Source organism: Octodon degus, unplaced genomic scaffold (genome assembly GCF_000260255.1).
Source record: "Octodon degus isolate 3935 unplaced genomic scaffold, OctDeg1.0 scaffold00074, whole genome shotgun sequence".
Classification (NCBI taxonomy): Eukaryota; Metazoa; Chordata; class Mammalia; order Rodentia; family Octodontidae; genus Octodon; species Octodon degus.
Genome location: NW_004524650.1, coordinates 12,778,447 through 12,785,850, shown reverse-complemented (window position 1 = coordinate 12,785,850; position 7,404 = coordinate 12,778,447). Strand labels below are relative to the sequence as shown.

The window sequence follows — 7,404 nt, the reverse complement described above, 5'->3', positions numbered from 1 at the left end:
AGAAGAATATATGCAGTGTATTATTTGTTGAAACTGTACTTCCGATTTGATTTGAAACTGTCTCATTGCTATCTGTTTATCAATAAAACTGTAGAAAAAAATATTCAGGAATTTCTTTTTTTATTTCCAATCTGAGTTCCTCTATATCTTTGTGCAGCTGTTTCTTTATTTCAGAAGCCATTGATTCATTGCTTTCAGCTGTGTGATTCCCAATTTGTTCTGTGTTAGTGTCCTCTTCACTTTTTCCAGGTGGGCTTGGGTTCTGAGGTTGCATTTTTTTCCTTCTCGTCATTTTGTGTGGCACTGTCTTCTGACCTTTATTGTAGATCTTTGTTGTAGTTATAATCTTAGCATGTACTGAAGTTCAGGTGCAGATCTACAATGTCTGGATTTAGCCAGCTGTGCCTGGCTTGGTTCTGGCTGTTGTGCTCCACTCCTTCCTGCTGCTGCCCTTGAGGGTGAACCTGTTGTGCCCCTGTGGCAAGATGTTGTGCTGCTGGACTAGCTGGGTGGTTCTATCCTCTACACTCTGCAGGGAGTGTAGGTGCAGGGTCACCCCCCAGGCATGTAAGCCAGGCCTGAGCTGAGCCTGGAGGGGACAAGGTGGAGTAAGGGGGAGAGGCAGCTCTCCCACACACTCACCAGGTCTGTGTTAGGACTGGGTCTGGGTGTTCCTGGAAAGAGGCAAAAATTCCTACTTGGCCAGCAGTGTGGGGGAGGTGCTGAGTGGTGGAGGCAGTTTCAAGGGGGTGGAAGAAGGTCTCACCCACACTGTGCCTGGGCTGGGACCCGTAGTTGATTGTGCCAGTGCAGGGTAGCCAGAAACTCTCACACACACTCTCTGGACCTGGGCTAGGATTGGGTGTGGGCGTTCCCGGAATGCGACAGAAATTCCTACTTGGTGGGTTGGGTGGGGGAGGTGCTTCAATGGGGTGGGGGCATCCCAAAGGGGTGGAAGAAGGTCTCACCCACTCTGTGCCTGGGCTGGGACCCCTATTCGGAAGCTCTCCCACACACTCACCATATATGGGGTAGGACTGGGTCTGCCAAAGTTCATTTTTTTAAGGACTGAGATTTGAAAGACTTTAGATAGCCATGTCAGAAAGGAAATTGCAAGAACAAATAAAAAATGTTTTTTTCCCACTAAGTAACATCAAGTAACAAAAAAAATCACTTTCATGTGTTCAGCTAAGGGAGGCTGTTGTCACCAAATGCTTTGAATATCTGAAAAATGACTACTATCATCCCATGTCATAGAAGAGAAGGAAAGAGCATCCCAGCCAAGGTCCATGCGTAGGAGCAGGAGCTTCACCTCTTTGTGGCTGACTCCCTTTGCTTTGCTGCCCCTCTGATTACTGAGAGCGGTGCTCTGCGATCTCAACCCACCCTTTCTACAGCTGAGACCACTGGCAGTTAGGCATACTCAGCATTAATCAGCAAACAGCCAAGACTGCTACAATGCAGCAAGGCACAGATTTTATGACCTCTCTATGGAGATCCAACAGGGTGCAAAACCAAATGGCCTGAGTCATGGGGAATTTTACCATGTCAGTTTCTACTCTCAGCTCAGGGAGAAAGCATTGCTGGGTGGCAGATGGTCCCAAGCTTGACTGGTGCACAAAGTACAGCAGGTTCCTGGGAGCAGTTCTCCCAACCTTTCCACTGTGGGCTTATGTCCATGGGATGAAAGGCCGACAGAAGTCCTAGGTCTTTCTTGCTTTGCCTTCACTTCCATCCCCCTCTCCATGGGACCACAGACACAGAGGTCATCCACTGTTTGGAGAGAAGAAAGCAAAAGAGTAAGATAAAAAGAAGGGGGCAGAGAAAACCCAGCAAGAGAGAATCTCTTAGTTCTGGACATAGATGAACCACTGCATCAGCTTTCCATCACTATCAGACACACTGGAGATAAATCAACTTATAAAGACAAAAGGATTATTTTAACTCACAGTTTTAAAGAGTTCAGTCCATGCTGCAGGCCATGTGCATGTAAGCTTGTGGAGGGGCAGCACATTATGGATGTAGCACGGGGCAGAGCTCAGCTGCTCACCTAATAGAAATCAGGAAAAGAAGAGCAGAGCAGGATTGCACAGCACACACCAGCTCTCCCCCTAGTTCTTGCTCCTTCAAGTTTCCACTACCTCCTAGTAGCACCCAGCCTTCAACACATGGGCCTTTGGGAGCTCTTACAGATCCACACTGGTGGTGAAACCTCTTCACTGATCCTCCCGCTCAAATGCAACAGTCATGCAAGGTACGATCCACAGGGATAGAAAAGAAGGAGATGAAGGCCTGAGAATCATTCAGTGTCTCCACGGATTTGTTCTAAAAGCATGTCTAGGTGTGTTCTTAATGTATGAGTAGATGCAGCTCCCTCATGTATGACTCTAGATGTTATAACAGGCAATGTTCTCCTGATGGCTTGACTTCTGGCAGTCTGGGTGTACTGCATGGAACAAGGTATGGCACCAATAATCCCATAGCCAAAATCTTGTCGTCGAAGGAATTTAATGACAATCTAACTTTTTCTTCACAAAATGCTGTTTTCTGTAATGATATAGATTAGGATCTTTTAGTTGAATGCTACTACAGTGGCCTGACAGCCCTTCCCAGGTGCTGTCAGGCCATGTGTGAGGATCTACTGCTGGCAGGGCAATTAGGCTCTGTGAGCTTCCTTACCACTAGGTTGGGGTTGCCAGAGGTGTGAGTGTAGAGTGGCTTTGAGGGGGAAGGTTATGTTTCTTCCAATCACTGATCTGGTGTCATCATGAAGGCAGCTTGGACAAGGCAATGGTCCAAATGACAGTTTAGAGTATGTCTAGAGAAAGCTGGCCAGTTATCTACTTCCATACTCACAACAACTTTAGAACGGAATGAAAGCTCACCCAATAGAATCTAGAACTGAATAAGTCACACCAGCATCACAGAGGAATATAATTTATTTTCTCACAACATCTAAATTTACCTGAGCATCCTGTGAAGTAATTGTGATGCCTTTATGTGGGAACGTCAACGCCACAGAGGCTCCATCCCTGCTCACTATCCTGGCCCTCCTCCCTGCCTACCGCAGTGCGGGATGACCTGAGCCTTCTCTGGAATGAGGACCTTCCTATTCCTCTGCGAAGGTGCTGATTCCATATTCTCACAGGTCCGACACATATGGGACAGCCGCTGCAGGATCCCTGTGCCTGCTGCCCTGTTCACTTGCACTGGAAGCACTCACTGACTCACTTCCCTCACTCTTTGGATTAACTCCGATTAGCCTAGTGGTGTGTGCTTGGCCATGAGCCCTGTCAGATAGGATGAGCAGGCTTTAGCTGTAGTTCTGGTTTGTTCTCTAATTCATCACAGCTACTGAACACAAAATAAGCTTCAGTAAGCTTTATAGAATACCTGATAAGCTTATTGTAGTGTGTGAGCCCAGTTGGAGGTTTTCAACATTTCCTAAAGGTGGAAACTGACTGGCTAATAAAATCCTGCTGTAGAATAATCTGACTTTCTTTAGACTCTGAGTCTGAATTAATACATTTACAGGGGCTTTCCTCAAGCTGAGGTTGAGAAACATCTGGTTTCTCGTTGGGGCCCTGACTAGTAGACCTAGTATTATAGTTCATATTTTGGCATCCCCTGCTGCATACCAGCTAAAATGGCCTTGAGGTTATTTGGCTTCTTCCCTCAACCCATTTTATAATCCCACCCAGACTCTCTTGCAATGAAAATAATGCAACACTTGGCTGCTTTTCAGAGGCTGAAGTGGCAAAGGCTTCATCATGGATCCTTGGGATGTGGCAGGGCTGTCTCTGGATCAGTCTCCAGTAGTAGAGACCTGACAGGACTTCCCTGCGAATTCTATCCTGCTCTCCCCTAACTCTTTAGACCTTGATTTCTCGAGCTGTAGGTGAGCACCAGAGCTGCTTCCCAGACCCACTGGATTTCCCCTTACAAATACACACATCTTCTGGTTAAAGAGCCCAGAGTGGTCAGCTCTTACTGAATGAGTGCTACTTAGGAAATTAAAAAGGGCATAAGGTCTATCCTCAGAAAAACCTCACATAGCTAGGTCAAGGTACAAAACACACATGTGTGAGGGCTAGGAGTATAGCTCAGGGGCATAAGCGACTGCCTGGCAAGTGTAAAGTCTCAAGTTTGATCTCTAGTACTCCACCCAAAAAAGCATACATATCCTTTCAGATGACAGCATAAACTTTAAGCTTTTATTATCACCAAAAAACAAAGAAAGAAAAAATAGAAAAGAAAAAATGAGAACAAAACAATATAAGCAAAATATCCTGGGAAATGACAAGTTTAGATCAGATTATAGGAACTTACCAGAGCAGATGAGAAATCCTGCCTGTTGACTGCTTTTGCTACCACCAACTGCCTGCCACCAGCTTGGGCATGCAAATACAGTGGCAGGAGGTTTAAGCAGACCAATTTCTCTCTTCTCAGGCTGGAAGACACTTTAACTGATAACTGTGGGTTTTTTTTCAGTTATTTAGAATCAGCAACTAAACAAGTGGAACAGTCTCTGATACTGAAATCCTGATCGGGAAGAAAGAATAAGAAAAGGAAAAGAACAATCACTAAAACCTGTGGAAAGGAAGCGCTCAGTGTGAGTCCATGACCAGCAGGTAAGCACAAACACCCTTGATGCTACACGAAGTGCTGCCTATGTCTAGGGCAGTTATCGAGTATTACATGGTGAAAAGCAACACTTCTGCAGGCCAGGTCCAGGCCTCCTGGTCCCATCTGTGGGCAGCTATGCCAAAGCTCTTGCCAACTGGTGGCCTTTTTCCCTGCTCAGCTCAGCTGGCACGCATCCTGCTGAAGCCTGTGCCACAGTCTCCAAGACAGACTTTCCACATTGTGGGGATCACCAACAAAATATAGACCCAACTGACTGGTAGGAGTTCTCCAGTTCCCCAGAAGGACAGAAGACCTCTGCCCCCATAATCTACTCATTTTCGTATAGTTCGGTAAGTGCTTATCCTGAACACTCAACAGCCATCTTCATCATTTGTGTAATGGAAACTAGACGAAAACTGAGTTGCTCTCTTTTTAGCTAGGTTTTCTGGTCAGCCTCTTCTGCCAAGGGCTCTCAGTGTCCCTGGAGCTGTGATGTCTCCAGTGACTGGTGAGGTCTCTGGATTGCTGATGCCCCTGATGTCTGGTGAGGTCTCTGGGCTGCTGTCCAGTACAGTCCATGGGCTCTTGTCCCTTGAGCTCTCCCCGGGTTTGGTAACATCCTCCTGGCAGGCTCACCAGATGTCACAGTTGAATGAGCCAAGCTGATGAAGGATGGAACCTTAGAGGAGGACGTAGGATGCAAGCAAATTTATTTAAAATATTTTAAAAAGAAGGAAGGCAAGCTCCCATTACATGGGAATAGATCTTGAATAAGATACCCACGTAAACTCTTTGTATAGGCATTTTAGGGTTTTAGAAGGTAGCTCACGCTATTGTACAAATAACTTGCATAGGGCTAGGGAGATAGGTCAGCAGTCTAACCACCTGCAAGGTCCCAAGTTCAATAGCTGGCACCACATGCCATACTGGCCTCCAAACTGGGCGTGGTGATGCACACTTGTAATCCCAATGCTGGGGAGGCTGAGTCAGGAAGATCACTATGAGTCTGAACTTTGTATCGAGATCCCGGTCTCAAATAAATAAATTCAAATAGGCTCTGTGCCTTCTGGGAGACTATGTACCCTTTAGGATCCTGTGTGTGCATTGATCGCATCATGTCCATGCTGTGCTAGGGAGCCCTTGAGCCAGTGACTTTCCTGAACATGCACTGATCATGCTCCGAGGAGGTCAAGGACAGCTTCAGTACCTCTAGCTGATGTCTTTGGAGCAATCCTTGAAGTGGGCTTACTCAACAGGCTCCCTACTCAGCTTTTGACTCTATTTTGGACTGTGGTCCATACTGCTTCATAGAATTCTAACTCCTGTCTCACTGGTTTCTGATAGTTACTGAGACACAGATAGCTGCTCATAGCAGCCATTCTTTCTTTCTCCCATATAACAGAGCTCAGTTGTTCTGTTGATTCTATCTTCTCTTTGGTAATCAAAGTACCTTCTTACAATAGTGGCACGTAGTCAGTATTATTTGATGGATTCATATATGTGCTTTTTTTTTGAATCTTCATTTTCCTTTAATTTCAGAAATTCTGTGTGAGATCTCTGTATTTCTCCCGAAGGTAATGATGGGGCATTCCTATTTACCTAAAGCACAGCAACCTAGTAAATCTTCACAGGTGGCTTAGCTAGAGAATTGGGAAACCAGCATGAGTCATCCTTTCCTAGAGTTGCAGGGGTCCCAACCTGTGTACACACCTTCCTTAATAACTCTTGGGTTTGGGGTCTAAACTTTTCCCAGATCAAAGTCATTGTTCAGGCAGTGGCTTGGGAAATGTTACTGGGGCTGTTCCCAGTTTCCTGGAAAGCATCCTTGATTCCCGTTGATTCTTTTCATCTCTTTTGACACCAACCTTTCGGACCATCTTTGGATGCAGCCCGGGGACTGTGAGTCCAGCAGTGCTGCTTTTTACTGTAAGTCTCTCTGCTTGGAGTCTGATGATGCCCTGGTGAGACCTGGCCACAGACCTGGCTCCTACCATTAGGGGGTCTGTCTGGAAAAGTCACTTTGTCCCCTCTGCCCTGGACACCATAGAGAGATCAACAATGAATTCTAATGATGGAAGGATCCTTGTCACCAGTGCATGTTCTTCATGTGTGATAATTATATTTCTAACAAATTAGTTCTGTAATTCAGAGACAGGAAGTAGAGGCCATATAATTATTCAGACTCCAAAGTCACAGGAAAATGTATACATTAATTTTGAAACAATATAAGAAATGAGAAAGAAGACCAAAAAGAAAACAGGATTAAGATGCAATTTTTTATTTTATGAAGAAATCCAAAATTTTAAAACAAAATAATAGCAGAATAATAACAGCTAAAACATTGTGTATCATTAGTTATTCAGAGTACCAGATACAGGCATAAAAATACTCTAAATGATATCAGCACAAACCTTTATTTTGAATGAATTAAGAGATACTAGCAGTGTAACTATTCTATATTTTTATTCCTTGTTCTTTCCTTCCTACCTTCTCTTTTCTCCCACACTAATTCCTCTTTCTTTTTGAAAAATTTCTTGTCATTTCACAGTATCCATAAGTGGGCATCAGAGAAGAGTGAGAATGTCTCAGATGATGAAATACAAACAGCAAACAAAATATATGAAAAATGTTCAGCAGCATTGGTCATTCAAGAGATGCAAGTTAAAACAACACCAAGATTCTCTCTCATGCAGAAAGAATGGCCACTATTCAGAAATCAACAAACAGGGGCAAAGAGACAGCTCAGGGGCAAAAGCACCTGCCTGGAAAGTGCAAGGT

At 44.8% G+C, this 7,404-nt stretch overlaps 1 pseudogene; it reads left to right on the top strand.

Annotated features, from left to right (window-relative positions):
* The window catches only part of LOC101565784, a 95,440-nt pseudogene that overhangs the window by 15,028 nt on the left and 73,008 nt on the right, over positions 1 to 7,404 (top strand).